The sequence below is a fragment of the Scardinius erythrophthalmus genome (genome assembly GCF_964197995.2).
Source record: "Scardinius erythrophthalmus genome assembly, chromosome: 8".
Lineage (NCBI taxonomy): Eukaryota > Metazoa > Chordata > Actinopteri > Cypriniformes > Leuciscidae > Scardinius > Scardinius erythrophthalmus.
In genome coordinates, this window is record NC_138228.1 from 2,337,887 (window position 1) to 2,364,081 (window position 26,195).

The following is a 26,195-nucleotide window of genomic DNA, read 5'->3' on the forward strand; positions in this document are numbered from 1 at the left end:
AAAATATTTTATCAGATGTGCCTTTCGTTTAGACGGCGACGGCGTTTTTGGGGCTTAAAAACGCAAAAAAGTGAAACCACCCTCAAGAGAGGAAATCTTAAAAACGCTCCACCGCTGCGTTCCCATTCACACCGGACGCGAATAGCGCGTCAGGCGCGAGTGATTTCAATGTTAAGTCAATGCAAAGATGTTTTCTCTGCAGACCTCTTAACGCCTGCGATGTAACCATAGACAGTAAAAGAAATGGACACAGCGACCCCATAGGTTTCAACGGAGACAAGTGAGAAGCACTGACTTCCTGATGGCTGAGCGTACTGCGCAGACTCACACTGAGCTTGACGACGTGGATGTGATTTGAGCAACCCGTCTGTCTTCTAGTAGCTGTGCCGAGAGAAATCTGAATCATTCCCCTTCCGAAACTTGCAGACGGAGAGTGTGAGTAGGAGGTGTCCATGAGCTAGGAGCAGGAGCAACTTTTGCTAACTATTCTGATTAATTACTTTGTAATTTTGCCTCCACGTCCCCCTGATTGCCCGCGAGCTTCTCCTCCTGTCCATACGGTAATCTCTCTACTGTGCGACAGAGAGTCGCAGGTTATGACGCAATCGTTAGCCTATTTTTACAAAAACTGCTTCTATGGGGCCATAACGTAAGATACAAGGTAATGGAGCCTTTTATACATTTTCGTGTTTCTTTAGAAATAAATAATGGACAAATGGAGTCTTTAAACGCCTCAGATGTAAAGTTATTCGCTGTCAAAGTGACGCCAAAATTAATGGGAGTCAATGGAATGGTAACAGTAGGTGGGGGTCCGCTAATCAATGGCGGCGCCCGGGGAAGCTTCAATAAAATATTAAACCCTGCCCCCCTGGCTGTTACAACGCCACATTTTTTTTTTGAAGGTGTGCCTCCTCTAAAAGTGTCCGCCGTGCGCAAGGGCGTAGATTTGGTTTGAACATTGGGGGGGTTGAAGTTTTGGTATGCCTCCTGATATTGTGATCATGGTATAAATATTGGGGGGGTTGTAATGCATAGATTTAAATATTGGGGGGGTTATATCCCCCCCAACCCCCCCACAAACTACGCCCCTGGCCGTGCGTGTGAAACAGTATGCTATTTTTATTTACCCGCCACGGTGGCCGGTAGGTGAAGTGAGTTTACCTGCCACAACACAAAATCACCCGCATTTGGCTGGTGCTAATTTCCATCCCTGGTGAGAACTATCAATTACATTTGATCAATGAAACAATTAAAATATACAATACTTCCATATTTTCACAACAACTTTTAGATATTCAATTTATTTTATTTAAAGGGGTCATATAATGCCATTTTTGTACAAGCTAACAGAGATGGGGGACTCGAGTCAGACTTAAGTCGCAAATTTTAGGACTTGAGACTTGCTTGACAAATATTAATAAAAGACTTGACTTGACTTTGACTTGATATTCATGACTTGAGACTTGACTCGGACTTGAGGTAAATGCAGGCCCGGCGCCACGAGGGGGCAAAAGGGGGCATTGCCCCCTCAGATCTGATTTGTGCCCCCTCAGTTTCATTTTTGTATTTATGGTTACAAATGAAATGTTTAACCTTTTGAGCGGTACAGTCCCATATATGGGATTTTTTTTTATTTCAGTGCCCCTGAGAGTACGGTCCCACATATGGGATTTAGAATGTTCGGTTACGTGACATAACTGCCAGATTCAAACTGTGCTTTCGCGCGTTGGTTGGCGCTGAGCCAGAGTCGGACGCGCTCAGCGCTGTCATATATCACAACTATGCAGTGTTTTCAACCTCACAATTTTTATTTTAGGTTTCAGACAATTAAATACACATTAAGCACTAGTAAAACAATACATTTGGAGTTTGTAAAATACACACTGATGTCTGTGGAAGCAGCAATAACAATCTATTCAAATATAATTTGCCGACGTGTGCTATTCATCATATCAGACAAACACAGTGGAAGTAACTATAAAGTAGTTTACTCTATTCTTCTATTCCACTTTCTTGCATGTATTTCGGGAGAAATTGATGACTCACAGGATTCTCAGAACGCGGCGCAAAGAAACAGCCATCTCACGTTATAGATCAAGATCAAGATTATTTATAAAGGTTTTTAAATGACCAAACACACTCACATACACATTTTTTTTATCAGATAGTTGATGACATGATAAGCAAGTTTGTGAGTATTTTGAATCAAAAAGGGAAAAGGAAATAAAAGCGATATATCCGCGGTGTGTCACGTGACAAATATGACGCGTTGCCATGGAAACATTAAGGGGGAACGTTCTAAATTCTAAAATAACAGTCGCCTTGAAAAAACTCAGAGTCAGTTAGAATATTAAAATTAAGCGTGAAAGGGTTAATATATGCATAATAAATGAAGCTGGCTTATCTTTTTTTACTAAGCAAGTTATTGTGTATTGTTCATTGATGGTATAAAGTTAAGCCCCCTTAACAATTTCACATGCCCCCTCAGTCATTTCATTCTGCAGCCGGGCCTGCGTAAATGACTCGAAATAACTTGTCTTTTTAAAAATAAATATCTGTATTTGAACGCACCGCAACAATCACGTGACGCAGCAGGAACGCGCGCTGTGTGAACAAAAGCCGTAATAATGCAGTGTCGTAGTGATGACGCTGAAGCGCGGGATCGTTCGCCTGCTGTGAAACGGTAGCCTACGTAATGCGCAAGTTTATGATCGAATCAGAGAGAAAAAAAATGCACAAGCGTGGTCGCAGCTCATAAGCAAACTTAAGACGCTGCTAAGACATTACATGTCTTTACGGGTTGTGTGTGAACAATCTCTGATTCCGGGAAATCACTGGCACTGCCAGACTGGCAGTGTGAATGAACCTAAATCAAACGAACCCGGGTCAAATCTTGGGTCACTTTATCCGTGTATTTTCCGGAATCTCTGTGTGAAAGGGGTTTTGGTCACACACCCTGACAAAGGCTCATTAGCCACAACGCATAGTTGTGCAAGTACTTGTCACCTGATTTTAAAATATTAAAGCCATGATAAAATAAAGGCTTTCTATATATTTTTAATAATATTCGAGTGCCTTGGATTAATGATTTTTTTTATGATCTGAATAAATTAATCCCTTATATACAAAAGCACAGAGAAAAAATATTTTCTTGAAAATGAAAATGAAAATCGGGTTAAAATATGTTAAAAGATGCCATATTCCAGTTTTTCTTACCTGCATGCAACTACTGTCTAGTTATATGCTACCAATATAGTCTGCTATCCCAGAGTTGACTTGAATGTTAAAAGAAATATAAAAAAAAATGTAACTGTAATTTAATAATAATTAATAATGCATTATACAGTCTACCGTTCTCTGGGATTTGTTTTAATGATAATCGAATGTAAAGAGTTTTATCTCTGAAAACTGTTTAGCTTATAATGCTAGTATATAGGGCATATAAGTAAAAAGAAATCGCTAGTTAATACCACTAAAAGATTGTGAAAAGACACCTACACACAAAGAAAAAAAACATACAGACTTTCGAACCGAACCATGCATACACAAATAAACAAAACAAAAATTCAAACTTGCAAGCACAACCATGCACACATGCAAACAAACAATACACTCTTCACTCATACACACGCACACACATTCACTCACAAATATTAATGAATCATTCACACTCAATCAAATCACTCTCTCTCTCTCTCTCTCTCTCTCTCTCTCTCTCTCTCACACACACACACACACACACACACACACACACACACACACACACAGTCAAACACAACCATGGACATGCAAACAATACACTTTTTACACATGCACACACAATCATTCACAAATATTAATAAATCACTCACTCACACAGATTAATAATGTACAATAGTCAATCCACCTGATTGACAGGTGTAAGTTTTGTGTCAATTCAATTATTACTGTTTTTTTCTTGTTATTCTTTTGTTAAAAAGGAAAGATCTAACTTGTTGGGATGTGTTCATGTTCCATAAAGGGGATGCCAGTTTGAAGAATGCCATTTGGTGGCATAGGAACCATTATACTTGAATTGTGAATTGTTTAATACCTTTTAATGGTCTTCTGCAATGTTTGAGGCATATTTATTTTTCATGCTTTAATGTTAGCCTAATTTCAGTTACATTTACATTTTAGGCTATGTAGTTTGAAATTTTATTTATTTTTTATTTTTATTGTAGTAACCACTCAGCTGTATGTGGAAATGCATATTTAAAAAAAAATTGCAAATAAAACCATAGTCCACAGCTTATGTAGTTTTAACTTATTTTAATATATAAATTCAGTGAAATCATCAAAAGTTTGTATGACTTGCCAGTGACTTGTGACCCAAGCTACGACTTGACTTGACTTTCTTGACATAAAGCAGTGACTTGACTTGACTTGACTTGCTTTTCACAAAATTGACTTGGACTTGCTTGAGACTTGAAGGTTAAGACTTGAGACTTACTTGTGACTTGCACATGTGTGACTTACTCCCACCTCTGCAAGCTAATATGATTCTTTAGGGTCTAAATTAAAAGTTTGTAATATACTTTAATTAAAAATTCTCATTAGTATTGTAAGAAAACACTAATTTCACCTGGTCAAAAACAGCTCTGTTTTCAGCACGCTGTTTCAGTGCATGTGTCTTTAAATGATAATGAGCTTTGCTCACCCCGCCCCTCTGTTCTGTGCGTGCGTACACCGTTTCTCAATAACCACGCGTTGTTCATTATAAACGTGGGATTATGAATTATATTGAGAGCGTCGTACATAGAAAACATGCCGTAATGTACCCGGAGTGTAAACCTTAGATGCATTCATCATGAAGCGTGCAGCAAGGTTTGCAAATTTGCAAAGATTAATATAAATATTAATATAAAGGTTAATAAAACATCACACTCACTTCTGGAGGTTCAGCAGGAACACGTTGGTACCGATCCGTTTTTTCTCGTTTGTAAAGCTGTCTGGTGTGAAATGATTCACAAAAGCGCAGAGGATCGTGGGGAATCCCCGTGAGGGAATCCCCGCGTCAATCCTTTGGGCATATCCCTTCAAAAACAAAACTCGCCACTGCGTCTTCAACGGTTCGGATTTAGGAACATCCAAATGACTGCTGTGTTCCTTATTACACCGAAGAACAATCGCAGACGCCATTCTGCTCATAGACAGCGCTCCAGTGAGGGTATCAACAATGACGCGCGGACTATGATTGACAGCTCGCTCATGAGCGAGGGCGGGTCTGTATTGAAATGCTGCAGCTGTCAATCACAATCGTGGGAGGGGCGTCCGACCGTGTGACGTCACACGGTCGAACGGCTTGATTTCAGAGAGGGTCAAACATATATATAAAAAAAACCACTGGATGGATTTTTATCATTTTATGATGGTTGTGTACAGGCACTGCCAACACACATTTCAGTGCAATCAACTTGTAAAAGTGCATGTACCATTATATGACCCCTTTAAGACTTTTTAATTAATGAGGGCGGGTCACACTTGACTTTTTTGTTCCACCGACTTCCAATCATTCGCATGTGAATGTGGGACACCAGAAACACAAGCTCAAGTTTACAGTGTCCATAGAAATTCCACATGCTGGAAGTCTTCACTGACCGTGGCTTTAAATTAGCCATTTTTATTAGCATTATCTTTGTCCTACATGTTTCACTCAACCCTGTTACTCCTGACATGATTTTCCTCCTTTTAAAAACAGAGTAACACTCAGGAAGTGACATCATCTGGGCTCCTTCTACTGCATGATGGGAAGACAAGAAAATAATCTCAATCCATTGTCTCAGTTTTTACACCAACTGTAGCATTGACTGTATTACTGTATTCATCAACCATGTTACCAAAGTTATTATAAGAAGAATAATCTCAATAAATATGAGTAACTTCTATTATTTACAAGAAATGCAACCTTACCTGGAAAGTTCATTTACTTGATATACTGTAGTTTGTCGTTTACTCTGTTAATTGCTAATATTATTATAATGATAACTATATTGAAAAATGTCAAAAGATATTGGCAACATTGTTGCAAATAAATTGTGAATGAGATTTAAAGGGTTAGTTCACCCAAAAATGAAAATTATGTCATTAATGACTCACCCTCATGTTGTTCCAAGCCCGTAAGACCTCCGTTCATCTTCGGAACACAGTTTAATATATTTTAGATTTAGTCCGAGAGCTTTCTGTTCCTCCATTAAAGTCAATAGAGATGCCACTGTTCACATCCAGAAAGGCAATACAGACATCATCAAAGTAGTCCATGTGACATCAGTGGCTCAAGCGTCGAGAATACTTTTTGTGCGCAAAAACAAACAAAAATAACGACTTTATTCCACTATTCATTTTCTTCTCTCTGGGCCTCGTAGTGTTTTTGCGCAGCGTGTCTGTGTTGCACGTCTACACGTAGGCTCACTATTGGCCGACGCTGGTCATGTGTGATGCGTGATGACGTGCAACACAGACACGCTGCGCAAAAACACTACGAGGCCCAGACAGAAGGAAATGAATAGTGGAATAAAGTCGTTATTTTTGTTTGTTTTTGCGCACAAAAAGTATTCTCGACGCTTGATAAACTTAAGATTGAGCCACTGATGTCACATGGACTACTTTGATGATGTCTGTATTGCCTTTCTGGACGTGAACAGTGGCATCTCTATTGACTTTAATGGAGGAACAGAAAGCTCTCGGACTAAATCTAAAATATCTTAAACTGTGTTCCGAAGATGAACGGAGGTCTTACGGGCTTGGAACAACATGAGGGTGAGTCATTAATGACATCATTTTCATTTTTGGGTGAACTAACCCTTTAAATGTGTTACATAGCTAGAATATTTAGTTTGTTGACAAACAGTATAAAAGTTAAAAAACCTCCCATTATTGACCATTTGTTGAAAACTAACAAACAAGAACATTCTTACCCATTTCATAGTTTAATTATCTAAATGCGATGAAGTGCTTGAATGTTTCTAACATAAATGTTCTTCAGCATCATGAATGAATGAGGAATAAACACCAACCTCTTTGTTCTTCAGTATCTTCAGTGGGTTTCATTCTGCAGGGTTCTGGATCACTCATGTTCTCTCTGTCCTCTTTAATAAACTTAGTCTTTGCAGATTTCAGCTCTTCCTGATGCTCTGATGCTCGTCTTCACTTGTAGCTGATGGGAATTTACAGCATTTATTGGAGACTTGCTGTGGGAGGAGCTTCACTTATGATGTATTTGCTATGGGAGGAGTTTCACTGATGATGTAATTTATGTGGGAGGACCTTCATTGATGATGTAATTGATATGGGAGGAGTTTCACTGATGATGTATTTTGGTAGGAGCTGATCTGCCAAAAATCAAAAATATATCTGTTACTGAGTTTGTTTTTATACTTAATATCACACATAAGCATGTATTTTTGGTTTTTCTGTCTACTGTAAAGTAACTGGTGCTAATACACAACTTTTTTTATTGCTAACCTGAACATTATCCTGCTTCTTCATTAAATAGGCAGACATCTAGAAATACAGAAAAGAGCAAAAATAATGTAGTCAATTCGAAAATAAATAACAATGGTGAGAATAGTTGAATAGTTGCATGAACAGAAACAAATGTATATTTGTAGCCAACAAATACCCTCAAGTCTGTTGACGCCAATGAAATGAGCTTTAAGTGTCAATTTACAGGAGATCTGAAGACATCAGCATAATAAATGAGGTGAAAACAGGAACTATTGACGTGAAATATGGGTATAACTAGCCATTTAATGCCCAAGTACAGCCGTTGTCACTTTAAAAGAATTCATGTGAATTAAATGAGGGACAATGGCCTCATCATCACAGTATGCTAATGCTGGGAATCGTCATTATGCAGATTGAGGACTGTTGTGTCTCTTACACCTCTAACACAGGACAAACACGCTTCTTCCCACTACATACTTTTGTGTGTGTCCTAACATGTTTAGTCTCATCTGACAGTTTATAAACTGAACAGAATTGTGTTGAACTTAATAGAAATATTAAAGTGTCGTAATGTACGATGCACTGAGGAGAATATGTTAATGTACTTCTTCTCTTGATCACCAGCCATTTGCCTTCAGGTTTATGGTCTTTAGGTTTCAGTGCTGATATTGCACTCATGCTTAACAATCCCTTTCTCAGGGTATAAGAAGAAAATGAAAGTTTTTCTACACAGTATGTTGGTCCATTCTGTCGGTATATTTAAGTAATACACAACTCTGCCTGCTTTAAAGGCTTTGAGAATCTTTCCTCTTATTACTGATAATGTTAAAAGCTAAAGTAATTATAACTTAAACCATTCTGGCTGAATCCTATGTTTTAGTTCCAAGAAAGACTTTTACCTTTAAAGAATAAAAAGTTAAAGATTAGCAATAATTTTAATAGAATCAGATAAATAACTAAATTCTGCTCATTCTCCTTCAACTTTTTGTTCTTTTTGCACCGTAAACCTCCAAGACTTACAAAAAAAAGAGAGTGTTTTCAGCAGATCTGTTAATATTGATGAGCCTCAGACTATCAACACTCATTCAGGATCATCAGCAGATCATCTCACTTTATTCTGAGTGTTTGCTGTTAGAAACACATTATTTGAGTCAGGATAGATGATAAAAGACTATAAAACTGCTCTACTAAAAAAAGATAATACTGTTATTTCTTACAATCATAATTGAAATAGGTAACTCCAGTAAACTATGGAGTGCCGCAGGGATCTGTGTTAGGCCCACTATTATTGCTGCCACTTGGAAATATTATAAGGAAACATGGAATTAGTTTCCATTGTTATGCTGATGACACTCAAATATATATTTCATCACGGCCGGATGAAAACGCTAAATTATCCAAATTGACAGAGTGCGTTAAAGACATAAAAGATTGGATGACGCGTAATTTTCTTTTATTAAATCCAGACAAGACAGAGGTAATACTTATCGGTTCAAAAAAACGCCTACAAAACCTCTCACACTACAACTTTAACATCGTAGGATGTCCTGTTACTTCATCCTCTACAGTAAAAGACCTGGGTGTTATATTAGACTGCAACCTGTCTTTTGAAAATCATATTTCATATGTTACAAGAACAGCCTTTTTCCACCTTAGAAACATTGCTAAGCTACGTAACATGCTATCAGTTTCTGATGCAGAAAAGTTATTTCATGCGTTCATGACCTCGAGACTAGATTACTGTAATGCTTTATTAGCCGGTTGTCCTGCATCCTCAATAAACAAGCTACAGTTAGTCCAAAATGCCGCCGCTAGAGTTCTTACTAGATCAAGAAAATATGATCATATAACACCGATTTTAACATCACTGCATTGGCTACCTATAAAGTCCCGTATTAATTACAAGGTATTGCTACTGACTTATAAAGCCCTAAACAGCTTAGCTCCAGTCTATTTAACGGATCTTCTATCGCCCTATAATCCATCGCGCTCTTTAAGATCACTAAATTCGAGGCTTCTGGTCATACCTACAGTAGGATATCCAGATCCACCAAAGGAGGGAGAGCATTTTCACATTTAGCACCAAAACTCTGGAATAGTCTTCCTGATACTGTTCGTTGCTCAGACTCGCTCTCCCAGTTTAAAACTAGATTAAAGACGCATCTCTTCAGCCAGGCATTCATATAATATTTTTAATCTTACAGTTAAATCCGGTCTCTAGTTCATAAACGCCAGAGGAGAACTGGTCCCCGACTGAGCCTGGGTTCTCCCAAGGTTTTTTTTTCTCCATTAGGTCACCTGATGGAGTTTTTCGGTTCCTTGCCACTGTTGCCTTTGGCTTGCTCAGTTGGGGATATTTTGGGAATATTAATTTATTTTTATCAATCAATAAATTCCACTAGAAACAAACCTTGTTGTATTATTTTAATTTAATACTGTGAAGCTGCTTTGATACAATTTGTATTGTGAAAAGCGCTATACAAATATACTTGACTTGACTTGAAATACAGTTTGACTTTCTAATAACTACATTCATTGCTGTAACTAAATTAAATCAAAACGGACAATAATCATAAAACCTTTAAAAATAAACAGCAGCACAAATCAATATGTTCATTTGCAAAAAGTTAGGGTTAGGGTTAGGTTAGGGTTAGGTCTAACCCCAGACGGCGCGAGCGGTGCACGTCATCAGCAATGGTGGATGATCAAAGACGCACCAAGTCGAAATAATTTCGAATTATTTTACATACCCCCGATAAATAGTTTAAGTTCAAGTCAAGTTTTTCCACAGACTAACCGATGTAGAATATTGTTTTTATTAAGACTTTTAGTCCATGAACACAAACCTAGCAATGTGTTCAATGCGTTGTGGAATGCGTAGGATGGGGGAGTCGAGTATCACACACACACACACACACACACACACACACACACACACACACACACACGGCTCCTTTACTGCTTTGACACCATAATGTCTGGATACTAGAGTTTGGAGGAGGGTCTCCATGTTCCTTTCAATGAACACTTTTCCACAGACGCCTGACAGGCACAAACATGCTCAAGAATATTACAGTTTTTTTCAATCGCTAACAAGCGCTTACCCATACTTCAGATACTTTTTCTAAACTCTTAACACAGACTTACACCTACAAAACACAATTGGCCAAATGGTTAATTGTCTTCTCAAAAACACATTTTGTTAAATATATACTAACTCTTCATTTCAAAACAGAACACATGTTTCTCTGCACACACTAACTTTACCAAAACACTGGAAATCTGACTCAAAATGAAATTACTCTGTCAAAGAATAACACTTGTTTTCACTTCACAAGGTACATGCTCTCAATCAAAGTACACCAGGTTTCAAAATACTGGCTATTGTTGACATTACTAAAACTGCATAGACTTTTATGTTTCAGTTTTACCGGTATTTGCATGCAAAATGTGCAATTCACCGTTGTACACAAAATTTCTTGGTTGGGAACTGTATGTCCACATGTACAGTACTGTTCACATTCATAAGCATTCCAGTAAAAAGCAAATCAGTTTTTATTCCTTTACTGTTTTCTACAGGAGGTACAGTAGAAACACAGTATGATAGAACAGAAAAAGTTTTACAGTATTGCTTACAGTGAACAAAATATCCATGAAACAAACAAAAAAGGGGGGGGGGGACCACCACAAAATGTTAGGCCACATGTTTTCATCAAGATCACATCTGATATCATCCAAGGCGATGCACCTGGGATAAAACTGCTTGGTATGTCGGATCCACCCTTGGAGCCAGCATCCATGGCTTCAAGGAGGGACATCTGGTCATGTGGCTGATAGTCATAATAATAATAATAATAAATTTTATTTCTAACGCGCTTTTCTTAGACTCAAAGCGCTACAATATACAAAGAGAATAACAACTACAAGGAAATACAATAAAAAGTAAGCATTCAGTTACAGTAAGCAGCTCTAAAAAGATGTGTCTTTAAAGAGTTCTTAAAACAATCCAATGTTGGAGAGTCTCTAATTTCCGGTGGTAGTGCATTCCATAGACGTGGTGCTGAGACCGAGAATGCTCGACCACCCATGGACTTTAGTTTATATCGAGGCTGCTGGAGGATGCATGACCTGGAAGAGTGAAGAGAGCGAGCCGGAGTATGAGCGGTAACTAAACTGCAGAGATATGCAGGGGCCGTCCCATGAATAGGTTTATATGTTAAAATCAATATTTTGAAATCGATACGTGCTTGTTTTGGCAGCCAATGCAAATCGAAGAGTACCGGAGAAATATGTTGACGAGTGGTTGTATGTGTCAATAACCGGGCAGCAGAATTTTGAATATATTGTAATTTTTGGATGGATTTATTTGGGAGACCAGAATAGAGTGCATTGCAGTAATCGAGCCTCGACGTAATAAAGGCGTGAATAAGCCTTTCTGCATCTGGCAGCGATAGAAAAGGTCGTAGTCTAGCGATATTTCTAAGATGGAAAAATGCCGTTTTTGATACCTTTTTTATATGTGCATCGAACATAAGTTCAGGATCGAAAATAACGCCAAGATTGCGCACTTGAAGAGACGGTGTAACAATGTCATTTACAGTACTGAGCTCAGAAATGTTAAGTTTGAGTAAAGATGTTGGAGTACCGACGAAAAGAAGTTCTGTTTTTGCCTGGTTAAGCTTAAGAAAATTGTCATGCATCCAGGCTTTTATCTCATCCAAGCAGGTGCTAAGGGCTGTAACTGCAAGATTAGGATTAGGGTGCATATATAGATCTGCGTATCGTCAGCATAACAATGAAAACCTAACCCACACTTACGAATGATGTCTCCCAGAGGCAACATATAAATGCTAAATAAGATGGGACCAAGCACAGACCCTTGTGGGACACCCTGCTGAACTAGTGTTGGTAAAGATTTGTTTTCCCCCAAAGACACAAACTGGAAACGATCAGTGAGATAAGATGTAAACCATTCAAAAGCAGTACCAGAGATTCCTAGCCATACAGACAGTCTTTCAAGAAGGACAGCATGAGATATTGTATCAAAAGCAGCAGTGATGTCCAACAATACTAAAATACTACAGGCACCCATATCAGCAGAAGTGAGAAGATCATTTGTGACCCGGACGAGAGCAGTCTCAGTACTATGGCCTGATCTAAATCCGGACTGAAATGGTTCTAGGAGATTGTTAATGGACAGGTATTGCTGTAGCTGGCCAGCTACAACTCGTTCCAAGACCTTAGCTAGAAAAGGTAGATGGGCGATAGGCCTATAGTTAGACAAATCCTCCACATCACAACCAGTCTTTTTAGGGACTGGTGTGATGGCAGCTAACTTAAGGGCCGAAGGGACCTGACCAGTTAATAAAGAGTGATTAATAATACCAGTGATAGAGGGGCACAATTATTATTATTATTATTATTATTATTATTATTATTATTATTATTATTATTATTATTATTATTATTATTATTATCCTTTATTTTTCCAGGAAGGTCCCATTGAGATTAAAGAAATATCTTCCTCCAGGGAGTCCTGGCCAAGATGGCCATACTACATTTACAAACATATGACACATATAAAACATTCTAGACAGTCAAAGTACAACATTCATCATAAATCAATAAATTAAGTAAAACAGCAACATGATTCATTCATTTTAGACTGCAGTAAATTTTTAAATATATTCAAAGGAGGAATTGTTTCTAGTGGAACAATAGCTTAAAATTCATTCCACAGCCATGGGGCATAGTAAGCGAAAGATGATTTTCCATGCTCTGAATGTACCCTAGGTACTACTAATTTAATCCCATTAGATGATCTGGTGCTATAGTTCTTTCTACATAAACATAGAAGACTAGTGATGTAATTTGGAAGCATACCCATCAATGTCTTTACAATAAATACTAACATATTTGATTTCCTCCTTTGAAATAAAGAGGACCAACCCAAATAGTTGTACAACAAACAATGATGAGTACGTGAACAAGAATTGGTTATAAAACGCAATGCAGCATGATAAACACCATCCAGTCTTTTCAATAAATATGTAGAAGCGTGCATATAAACAATATCACCATAATCTAAAATAGGTAACAAAGTACTCTGTATAATTCTCTTTCTAGCTGTAAAGGAAAAACATTTTTTTTCCCGAAAAAGAAAACCCAATCTTGGTTTAAGCCTTTTCACCAAGTAATTAATATGAACATCAAAGGCTAACTTCTCATCAAGCCATATTCCTAAATATTTATAAGTTGGTACTCTTTCTATATGTAAGTCTTCAATAGTCAGAATAGGCGGGACAGTGGACATAGAACGGCTGCGTGTAAAAATAATATACTTTGTTTTATTTACATTTAAGACTAATTTCAATTTTAGCAAAGCAAGCTGAAAAGTATAAAAAGAATCCTTAAGAATTTCAATAGCCTGAGACACAGAGGATGCAGTGGAATAAATAATTGTATCGTCAGCATAAAAATGTAGCTTTGCCGATTGTATTCCCTGTCCCAATTCATTAATAAAAATAGAAAAAAGAAGTGGTGCCAGTAAAGAACCTTGCGGGACACCCTTCTTAACTATTACCATGGCTGAGGTGTAATTTTCTACAGCAACACATTGTGTTCTATTTGATAAATAGTTTTTAAACCAACTCACAGCCGAATTACCGAAGCCTATACTTCTAAGCCTCTGCAACAACAGGGCATGATCTACCAAGTCAAACGCTTTTGTCAAATCAACAAATAAGGCCGCACAGTGCTGTCTCTTATCGAGAGCAGTGATTAAATCATTAGTAACTAAAGTAGTAGCTGTTATCGTACTATGGCCCGCTCTAAATCCTGACTGAAATGCGTTTAGAATATTATGACTAAGAAGATACTCTTTCATTTGATCATTTATAATCGATTCAAAAACTTTTGCTACAACCGGTAATTTAGAAATAGGACGATAATTATTCAAATCGGAAGGATCGCCTCCTTTTAGTAATGGCATAACCATAGCCGATTTCCAAGTTGGCGGAATTACATTAGTCGATAGACTTAAATTAAAAATAGATGCAATAGGTTCAGCAATAATATCTGCAGCGACTTTTAAAAAAATTGATTCAATTTTATCTGACCCGCCTGATTTCTTACAGTCTAAATTTAAGAGTAGTTTATGAACTTGGGGCGGCAATACAGGGGCAAAGGAAAACAGATCTGATTCACTATTAGTCAACTCATCAGTTCCCTGTTCATCAATGACCAGTGAGTTGTCTGTTATCGAGCTAGCTGAAATAAAATGACTATTAAACATATTAACAATATCAACCTTATCTGTAATTAATCTTTGGTTCAGTTTTAAAGCTTTTGGAAAATTAGTAGATGTTTTTAATCCAATAAGAGATTTCGTTAATTTCCAAAATTTAGAAGGATCATTCACATTATCATTAATCAAATTTAAATAATACTGACTCTTCGCACTTTTTATCAATTTTGTACACTTATTTCGTAATAATCTATATTGAGACCAATCCTCCTCACCATTTGTTTTCTTTGCTTTAGACCAAGCTATATTTCTTTGCTTAATAAGATTAGAGACGGATTCATTAAACCAAGGATTATTTCTTCCTCTCACCCGAAATCTACGTAACGGAGCATGTTTATCACAAATTTCTAGAAAGATAGATTTGAAATAATCCCAAGCATCAACCACATCAGGTATAACTGAAACTAATTGTAAATCGCTATTATATACATCATGCAAAAAAGCTTGTACATTAAAGTTTTTAAATTGACGTTTAAATATAAATCTGGGTGAACTTAAAGGCATCTTAAAATTTCTCACACAAGATATTGCACAATGATCACTAACATCATTAAAAAAAATTCCTATTGCAGAGAAAACATGGGGTATATTAGTTAAAATAACATCAATCAATGATGATTTACTCATATCCTTTCCATTTAGGCGAGTTGGTGAATTTATCAATTGCTCTAAACACAAAGAATTACAAACATCCTTAAAATAATCTGATGACGGAGACAACCAGTCCCAGTTTAAGTCCCCCATTATGACTAAATCACAGTTAGTCCAATTGTGAAGCATATCCGTAAGCAATGAAGTTGCCTCACTTGAAGCTGAAGGTGGGCGGTAACAACCGACCACCATCATATCAGACCCATTAGGTAAAGATACTTTAATAGCTAACAGTTCAAAACACTTTGAGAAACTAACTGACTGACTACAAACACAATTCATACTTACTTTAGTGTAAACTGCAACCCCTCCTCCTTTTTTACTACGATCAGCTCTAAAAACATTATATCCATTAATGTGTATCATATCATCTGTAATTGATTTTTTCAGCCAAGTCTCCGTGAGAATTATGATGTCAGCATCAGTCGAATCTACCCAGATTCGCACTGTATCCATCTTATTTACCAAACTTCTCACATTAAGATGAAAGAATCGTATGCCATTACTTGATTTAAGTTCCTCTGGTGTTTGAAGCTGGGCCAACTCTGGGCCTGGGTTGGGGTGAATACCTGAAAGCAACAGCAGAAGCACGAACTACTTTCTCCTCGCCACACCGCGACTCGGATTGCTGTCGTCGCAAATAGATGTAGCATGATGAGTCAGTTTTCCATTTCCTCTTACCAGTAGGCAATAAAACCTCTGTGGTGAATCTCGTAACCAAACAGACCACCAAGAGGAAATGTCAAGACCCCTCAATGATTACACAGCCGAAACTCCGGTCTGTTCCACAGCCGTCTCAGCACACGAAGCCCACAGACATAATCCAGGTGTGTGTCTTTCCCAACCGCCAACAAACGACACGACATCCACACCAACCGCGAACGGCTCCCCAATCCGCCCGACAGCGGCATCAGCACACGCAGCCCACAGATACGGCGCAGATGAACGTCCCTCCTGCTCGACAGCAGACGATACGTCGCTCACACCAACCATAGGCAACTTCCATTCCACGGAACAAAGTAGGCATAACGGCATATATACCCACATTTTTACAGCATGGGATGGTCTAGGGTTAATTAAGTAAAAGCCAAAAATATAAAAGTATAAAAGAGATGGCATAAACACACCAATAACGACTATGGCAAACTTAGACAAATGAATAGAGACAAACACATGCGGCCATCTTGGATTGGCCAACAATAGTGTTAGACACTTTTTCAAAATCTCAGTAGGTATGGGATCAAGAGAGCATGTAGATGAATTCATAGACCTGACCAGTTTTGAAATATCATCTGTGGTAACAGTGACAAAATTGCTGAAAGTAGAAGATAAATGTATAGAATGGGGCTTGTTGGATAGACGAGAGGGACCAGTAGCCATGGAGCTATAGATATCTTGAACTTTCTCTGTAAAGTATTTATGAAATTTGTTACACATCCCAATAGAGGAACAAATGTTTTGGTTATGAGGTTTAAGAAGTTTGTTAATTGTATTATTAACAAATCACATTATATGATCACACATAATATGATCACAAATCATATTATTAACACATCCATCTTGGATTACCTGCACCTTCATTAATCATACGCGAGTAATATTCCTCTCTGGTGGATTTAAGGGCAAGATGATATTTCATTTGCTGTTCTTCTAACATTAATTTGTGGACAGTAAGACCAGTTTTCGGTACATTATGATGCGATTCCTCCCTGCATACTCGCCTTTTCTGAACCTTATCGAGGAGTTCTTCTCTGCTTGGTGGTGGAAGGTGTATGATCACCGGCTATATGAGCAGATCCCCCTCCTGGAGGCAATGAATGCTGGTTGCCTGGCAATAGGTGCAGAGGACTGCCAGGGATGGATACGCCATGCAAGGAGGTATTTCCCTCGGTACATTGCAAGGGAAAACATTCAATGCGATGTTGATGAGAACCTGTGGCATAATCGTCAAGAACGAATGGACTAAATGTGAAAGATAATATATAGGCTATCTTTCTTTTTTTTTTAAAGGTATTTCCACCCATAAGTTTCCTTTGGTAGCTTTTTTTTTCAGTATCCATTTGAGTTTGTAAAGTATCATATTTCATATTGATGGTTGTAATTTGTATTTTGTTGTCCATTGTGTAATGGTTGATTGAAAGAATAAATTAATTTGATCACATTGTGGTGTTTGATGGAAATATTTGCTTATGTTGCATGGTTTTAATGTTTTGTGAGTGTTAGAGCATTTTGCTAACAAAATGAGTCATTTTGGCCATTGAGCTTCAGTTTTATCCTGTGTGTTAACTGTTTTGAAAATGTTATGTCAGAGTGGGCAAATGGGTTTAAGCAATCGAGAAAAACTGTAACTTGTCATGTTTCAGTTCTATCTGTATAGAACATACAGTATGAAATCCATTTTGTTTTATTCATTCAGCTGTGTGTGTGTGTGAATTCATGGTGCATTAGATAGTATGTGTACAACATAATACCTAAGGAGTTATCAATACTTTATAGAATGTACAACTGAAAAGAAAAAAAATCAGTAAGTGACAGAATTGCTGCAGTAAAATCTTTATTAGCAATATGAAATTGCTGTCAGTGATCACCAAAACGAAACAAAAAAGACAAACATACATGTCCTTTGGTTTAAAGTGTGCAAAAATAAAACAAAATGGCAGAAAAAAAGGCACAGAAAAAAAGAAGTCCTGTTCTAATCGATACGATCTTCAGCATTTGGCCACATGTTCTCGTCTACATCACATCGTATGTTGTCTCTCACTTTACACCTTGGATAGAAACGCGTGGCATGCGTTATCCACCCTGAGATGTCTATGCACCAGCATCTATGGCATCCAGGAGGGACTTTTGGTCATGTGGCAGATGATCATATACTCTCCTCCTCCAAGCAGAAAAAAATTCCTCAATGGGGTTGAGGAAAGGAGAGTACAGAGGAAGAAAAAAGGGAAATCACACTGTGAAAAAAAAAAAACTGTTTTACGGAATTTTACTGTTTTATTTTACAGATTTTTCATGTATTTTTGAAATGTGGTAAAAAAAAGCCCATCAAATTACAGAAATAGACTGCAAATGTACATTTCCTGTGTAAAATTACATGAAAAACATGTAAATGTCATGTAAAATTCAGTTTTTTTCTGGCACCCCAGCTGCCGGAATATTACCGTTTTTTTACGGGGATTTTTGTGCTACACCAGTTAGTGATTGCATGTGAATGCTGGAATGCAACATTGTCCCATGTAATCACAAATGTCCTCATGTTTACTCCAGCTGTTCTGCTTCTGGCACCAGTTGTTGGTGGAGGTCATCTAAAAACTAAAGAAGGCGCTCTGTGTTGTTGGAACCAATCTGGCTTTTCTGCAGGACCAAACCAGCACTTGAGATCGCAGCACACATTGTGATATTTGCTCCTCTCTGACCCGGCACATCAACGGTGGCCCTTTTCCCAATCACGTTTCTTCCTCGTCTCCGTGTTTTTGCCAGGTTAAACCCTGCCTCGTCTACACACATGAATTAATGCAGTGTCTGATTAGCCTCCAACTCCATAATTCTCTGAAAGAAAAATCAAGGACAATTTTTACATAAATGCTTTTCACTATGTGGATATGTTTACTTGTAGAGTAGCAATAGACAATAGTGGGGAAAAAAGAAGTGTGGAATAGTCATTGTAAGTCCGATCAAGCCAGGCCGATGCTTCCCACGTTCTGGAATACCAGGTTGTCCTCTACAATTCTGGTCTGAATTTCTCTCAGTTTTATTGCATTGTCAGCAATGACCCATCCATCAATGGCATGTTCTTGGTCTTCACTGAGAAGCTTTCTTCTTCCCCCAGAGCGAGGAAGACGTTGTGTCCTTTAGAGGAACAAAAATACAATACATGGTGGGCAGCAATTACTGTAATACTGTAAATAGCAACTGCATTGATAGCCCTCATGAAATGCATTACTTACCTGTTGGTTTGTTGAAAAATCCAGATAATGGTTCATCCCATGGTCTATGATTGTGGCTCTGATTTCATCCGTGACAACAGCTCTTTCTCTCCTCTGAACAGTCAGACTAGAAGGTTTTTCCCTTCGTCTGGCAAGAGCTGACATTGCCATTGACGTGGACAAAGTCCTCAGGCCAGAACCAGAAGGAAGACCTGAAGCTGAAGCAGAATCAGTCTCTCATTGACCTTGATTTTGCAGTTGCATAACTTACAGTATTTGAGTGTACCGTAACATGCTTTTCATTTAGAGTTTTATTGGACCTTTTTGTCTTTTGCAGTTGGACTGCAGTATTTTTACAGTATGCAAGTGCTGAATATACAGACATTCAATAGGCCTACTATTCAATATTCAGTACAATACTATACTTGCAGTGCATACAACACATTTACCTTACTCAGTTGCAATTACTATACTTTATGTAATTGCAAAAAAATTGTTTGGTGTATACAATATCATTTTTTTTCTGTAATGTTCAGGATGCTGTGTTCTTCATTTTTTGATGTAGGGTCTAATGAATGATCTGTTAGTGCTTATTTTATTGAATAATGTGTGTATGATCTGAAAGCATTGTTTGATTATGAGTACAGTTTAAATTGTTTTGAAGCAATTGTTAGATTGCCAGAAGAGTCAACGGCTTTGTGAGTTTAGTTTGAAAATTTGGATTTGTGAAAAAATGAGTGAAGGTTTCTAGAAATGTGTCTTTTTCTTCTAAAAAGTGTAATATTGCGTTTAAGGAATCAGCTTTCTTGTGTTTGCACCTTTTCATGTAGATTTATGATGTATAGCCCACTATACTTATGAAGTGCATATACACAATGAGTCATTATGTCCTCTTATTATGCTATTAAGATTTATATGTTGGTTAGTATGTCTATTTCTAAACATTCTTTAATAACAACCAGGGCTAGTTGTCACACAGAAAAGAGTAATTATGAGGCTTATCTCTTTTAAAAATGTGGAAGACTGAGGCTATCTAAAAACTCATATTCATGTCTTCTGCTCATTTTTCTTTATTTTAGTTTTTCCATATATTCTCACACACAACCATTTGACCAATGACACTGTTAGAAACACAGGTCAAGTATTACACCACTGAAACAAATGGTGTTGGATTTACTTTGAAACTATTTTCACTCAGAAATTGATTGTACATTTCACAAATAATTACAAAGTAGCTCATTGAGTTAGACGTTACATTTTGAAGTAAGTCTGAAATAGTCACTTCAATAGTCTTTGTTTTATTTTTAACTGCGAATTGTTTTACATTGTAGATACAGTAGGACATCAACACTGTAGTTTGGACAAATATTATTGGACAAACTCAATCCAGTAGAGGGCGCCGTCTAATGCTTTTAATGGCGTGTCTTTGTGGAGATTTGCTCTATAGGATGGTGTGTGTGTGTGTGTGTGTGTGTGTGTGTGTGTGTGTGTGTGTGTGTGTGTGTGTGTGTGTGTGTGTGTGTGTGTGTGTGTGTGTGTGTGTGAAATACATTACATACACTTAAATACATTACATACACTGAAATACATTATAATAGTTTAATGGCAGGTTCCATTGTGACAAGTTACCCCATACAGTGAGACATCATGTCCTGTCATTGGGGTGTGTGCAAGAGGTTACTGTGTGTTAACAGTGTATAACAGATTTTTTTGTAGTTTAGACTTTAATAAAGTATTTGTTTATACAGAAACTGACTAATAACCACATCCTGAGAAATTTTCACTAGAGTAAAAAGTTTGACAGATTTAATCACAGCTGTCCGGCTTGAATATAACAGAAGAGAAATAGAAGTAGATTTATAATTGTTCTGCTTTAAATCTGGTCAAAAGCTGCAGATCTTGAGGTCTTCAATGGCTTCTTTTATGAAAACATGATCGCTGTGTGCAGGGCCGGAGTGGGGCCACTTTTCAGCCCGGGAGTTTCAGGCCCAAGACCGGCCCACTTTTTCCATGGTGGAATTCCAAATTAGCACTTTTTCTAAATTGGATAAATGAAGCAACAGTTCAGCTCGTACTATTGTGTTGTTTGTATTAATACCATGGGTTAACAAATAATGTAGCCTATGGTTAAATATTCACTTAGACTTTAAGCAATTGCGACTTTATTTCACACAATTCTGACTTAATATTTTGCAATTCTGACTTTATAACACGCAATTGCGACTTTATATCACACAATTCTGACTCTATATCTTGCAGTTCTGACTATAAGCAATTGTGACTATTTCACGTAGTTCTGACTTTATATCTTGCCATTCTGACTTTATAAGAAGCAATTGCGACTTTATAACACACAGTTCTGACTTTATATCTTGCAATTCTGACTTTATAAGAAGAACTTGCGACTTTATTTTACACAATTTTGTCTTTATATCTCGCAATTCTGACTTTATAACACGCAATTGCGACTTTATTTCATGCAATTCTGACTTTATATCTCGCAATTCTGAGAAATAAAGTCAGAATTGCGAGATGTAAACTCGCAATTGTGAGATTAAAAAGTCGCAATTATTTTTAAACTGTTTTATTCTGTGGCGGAAACAAAGCTTCCATACCTCTTGGCCTCTTCCTCCCATCCATCCTCCCTGACGCGTACCGTTACTGTACGGGCCGGCCCAGCTATAGGCGCCGGCGGTGCCGCGGTAGCCTACCTGAGAAAACGTTTTGGAAAAGACAGGTTATGGACCCAACCAACTCTATAGGAGGGGAGGGGAGAACTCCCTCACATGGTACAACCCATGCAGAGGCTGCGCGCTGCGGTGTCAGAATGCGGAACGTGTGTAGCATAATGTAAACGTGACATTGAAATGTGAAAAAAAAAAAATAATTCCTCGACCGGCCCAAAAGTGAAACGGCGGGGGGGGGGGGGGATTCATCCATGAGGAGGATGATGATGATGCATCAGCCAGTGTGTTATTATAGGACATAAATAGACACATTTGCACACTTATTTCCCAATGAAAAGAAGAAAAAAAAATCAATACTTCTTTGAACAATATTTGATATAAAAAGGCTGACAATGTTACAATGTAATGTAACATACTAAGCTCAGCTATTCTATTTTAAATTAAATTTAGTTATAATTGAATAAATAATGACAGACAAATCAGAATTCCAGTAAAATCCATTAAGGTAAATTAATTACATTGTTTATCTACAGGCATATGTATATTTAAATGTTTATTTAAATCATCATCCATATTTTATTTATTTCACTCAATTAGCATGTTTTGCTTAAAAGTGAAGATTTCGTAAATGTTCATCTAATTAATGGAATTATTGAATAAATACCCCCATGCATTACAGAATTACATTAAAAAATAACAAAATCTTACAAATGTTGATATTCAAATGAAATGACAAAATTAATAATTGCATAGGCATTAATCAAAAGTGTTGAGACGAGATGAGAGTGTTTGTGCAATCATACTGAACTTATTGACACATATTAGTGTATTTAGTTTGCTCTTGCATATATCTTATTGAATGTATGATGTGAGTTTTCTCAGCATTTATTTAACTTTATTACATGGCTTGGTTGAATTCTAATGTTATTTCTTGATAACAGACTAGTCCAGTCATTTTATGAAAAAAGGTTGAACAAATTGCAACAGAACCAAACTCAACTTATTTTGTATCCTCAATATGTCCTGAGTAAGGCCTATTTATTATTTTTCTTACGTGAATAGGGTAAAGATTTAAACCTTTAGATATCACCATGAAAATGACTGAGTTGATTACTTACATCAAGACAAACAAAAAATGAATTACAATTTTTTTTAAATTGTTTGTTAACATGGACAACGGTGCATAATCTAATTACGTATGTGCTAATTTGCATAAATACCACAACAGATCAAATAACTAAACATTGGGTATAGCCAGGTGAAAATGTCTTGTTGAATCGTGTTGACACATAACAGTAAAATACTTAATGTTAAGGTCTGAATGGAGCCCATTTAGGCTACCCATGAGCATTAATAGATAGAGGCTGGAAGAAGTACTTTAGAAACCAGCCTTTATACCAACCCAATATACTTTCAAATGAAGAAAAAAAATCTAAATAAAAATCTTATAAAAAAGCAGTCAAAAAATAATATATTTATAACTCAAATAACTAAAATCAAAGTAGCCTATGTAAATAATACTGACCGAAAATTTGTTAAACAAATCAAAACTTTTTTTATTTTATACCTTTTACACACTTCTCAACCAGCTTCATTAGGAGCATACTGGGATGCTTTTCTAATATTATTGAATCTGTTCAATCTCAGACTCACTCAATAAAAGTGATTTGCTGCTTACTATTGGCGGGTTTGACAGCAACTTTTTTGCCTAGTAACTGGAAAAAATGTCATCATTGTCGATTATTACTTGTGATATTGTAATAATGATTACTGTCGATTAAAATAATGTATTAAACTTTTATTTTTGAGGAGGGAAAATGTCATTCTTTTATGACCCGTTTATGAATTAGTCAATTGCTTTTTACGCATTCGAAAATCAAGACATTGTTATTTGAGTAGCATGAAAAAATAAAAGGATTATGAATTAATATCTTACTGCACTTTTCAACTCATCTGATTGGGCATTACATCATTAGATCAACAGAGTCGTGTGTGATTGGCTGTAATGCTCAATGCTGGGAAAAAAGTAAAATAAAAAGTAATCTTGCCACGTGAGCATCTATAACTGTTACTGTAATGGCGCTACACTTTCCATTTATTTTCACATTTCATTTTGAAAGTGACAATCTTCTGTTTTGAAAAAACATCTATCTATCTATAAACTTTCTGTCATTCTAACTCCAAACTAAATTCAAAGTTTGACTATTGTAGAGGCCCATTTGACTCCATCAGCTGCCATTATATGTACTATTTCTAATCCATCAAGACTCATTTTCCATTCTCTCTAATATTTCTAAACTGAAAACCTTCAAACTGAAAACTTTAAAAAATACTAAAGCTTAAACTATTTCAAACTGAAAACATTCAAACCTTTAAAACTACTAAACTAAAACTTGGAACTATAAAAACCTTCAAACTTCAAGCTTTTAAAACTTCTTCAAACTTTCTGGCAAGGCTTTTTCATGCCAACTGTGGTGAGATCTGGTATTTATCTCATCCCCCTGAAGAACCCCTAGTATCAAAGTAGCTAGGTAGTCTTTTGCTGTCAGGTCAGAATAGCACTATAGCTTGTTTAATTTATACCAGTAAATCTACACTGTAAAAAATTTGCTGTAGTTTTGCAGCTGTTTGCCAGTAACTTACTGTAGATTTAAATTTATGTTATTTACTGGCAACAGTTTGTTCAAAGTTAAATGAACATTAAACATTAACAAGTCTTTGTCTTTAAAGAATAAAATGATAAAATAACAATCTAATAAAGCATTCTGGGAACCAGAAATCTTCATCAACCTTTTTCTGTTTTTTTCCTTCAGATTTTGGTTCCCAGAATGCTTTGTATGAGGATGTTATTTTAGTTTTATTCTGTAAAGATAAAGACTTGTTAATGTTTAATGTTCATTTAATTTTGAACAAATTGTTGCCAGTAAATAACATCAATTTAAATCTACAGTAAGTTACTGGCAAGTAGCTGCCAGTAATACTGTAATTTCTACAGATTTTTCTTACAGTGTAGGTGTGTCCCTACACTCTCGTAAACAATAATCATTGACAACAAGGCATATGGATCAAATTCATGCTTACTCTCCAGCAGAATCGTTCCTGGATCCTCGTTGTCTTTGGTCAGGCAAAGTATAATATAATGCTCTGTATATTACTATAGACCTGTCTTTATAGGCTGAAGTAAGACTTAACAGTGTTTGTCTTTCGAAATAAAAATTTATTTAAACAAAAGCTAAAAAATACTGGTTACACAATGATTAATATTTGTAGCAAATCATCAAAAAGTTACAGGTTATAAAACTTCAGCTTATCCAATCTCAACAGGGCAGTCCTGTATGAGTGGATATTACACAGGCTATTTACCTTAAAGCAGTTCAAGCAGGAGTAAAACATAACTTGTTCTCATCCGAGGTTTTCAAGTTAAAATAATACAGCAGAGCAATAAAAGCAAAAAGAATTGCAGTTAATAAACTGAGCTAGAAGAGAACTAATTTCTCTCCAGGGATGCAAACGCCATCAAAAATCAAAAATGCAACAACCAACAGTCAAAAAAGCAGTCATATTATACAGAACTGGGTTACATTGTTCCTATGCAGTTTCTTGGGTTTATTCCAGAGGAACTAAAGCATGTGACATCAGCCTTATATTGCCTCAGTCAAGGGGGGTTTGGTGACAACATTGTCTCTTTTAAATGGGCATTCTTCCGTGCTTTTCGTCCTCTGTGCTTTGGGCCTTTGTGTAAGTGTGTGTGTGCGTATGTATCTGGAAGTGTATTTGTCTAAAATATCAATCAAAATTCAAATAATTTCCTACACAACGTAACGTTTGTCTACAAACTTTTTTATCTAGTTCACAGTATATTCCTGTAGGCTATTTTCTTGAAAATGACAAATATAACCCAGAATGCATTGCTTTTTAAGGTATATTACTGTTTTAATTGAAAATGGTATGATAATGTCACTGTTAACCAAGGGTTAACAGTGTATAGGAGACTTGATAACATTTTGTTTTCGAATGCTCTTACAACAACCATTAAACATATAATTCCTAATCTAACACCTTTCACCTTTCAGTCAGTTCTGCTGACTAAATATATAAGATTTATATAAGATCTAAAGTGGTATCATTTACATGCACAACATGATCGTATATCACACCCCG

At 36.7% G+C, this 26,195-nt stretch overlaps 2 long non-coding RNA genes across 2 annotated transcripts in view; both read right to left on the minus strand.

Moving 5' to 3' along the window:
• Positions 1 to 2,031: 2,031 nt before the first annotated feature.
• The window catches only part of LOC308694995, a 102,520-nt gene continuing 78,356 nt past the window's right edge, over positions 2,032 to 26,195 (minus strand). Inside the window, exon 3 of the long non-coding RNA XR_014030656.1 lies at positions 2,032 to 2,522. This is a non-coding gene — a long non-coding RNA (uncharacterized lncRNA). The remainder of the gene's footprint in view (positions 2,523 to 26,195) is intronic.
• LOC308694994 lies at positions 20,432 to 25,618 on the minus strand. Its single transcript, XR_014030655.1, has 3 exons — positions 25,116 to 25,618; positions 21,963 to 22,058; positions 20,432 to 21,385 (listed from the first exon to the last, which is right to left on the minus strand). It is a non-coding gene; the product is annotated as an uncharacterized lncRNA (long non-coding RNA).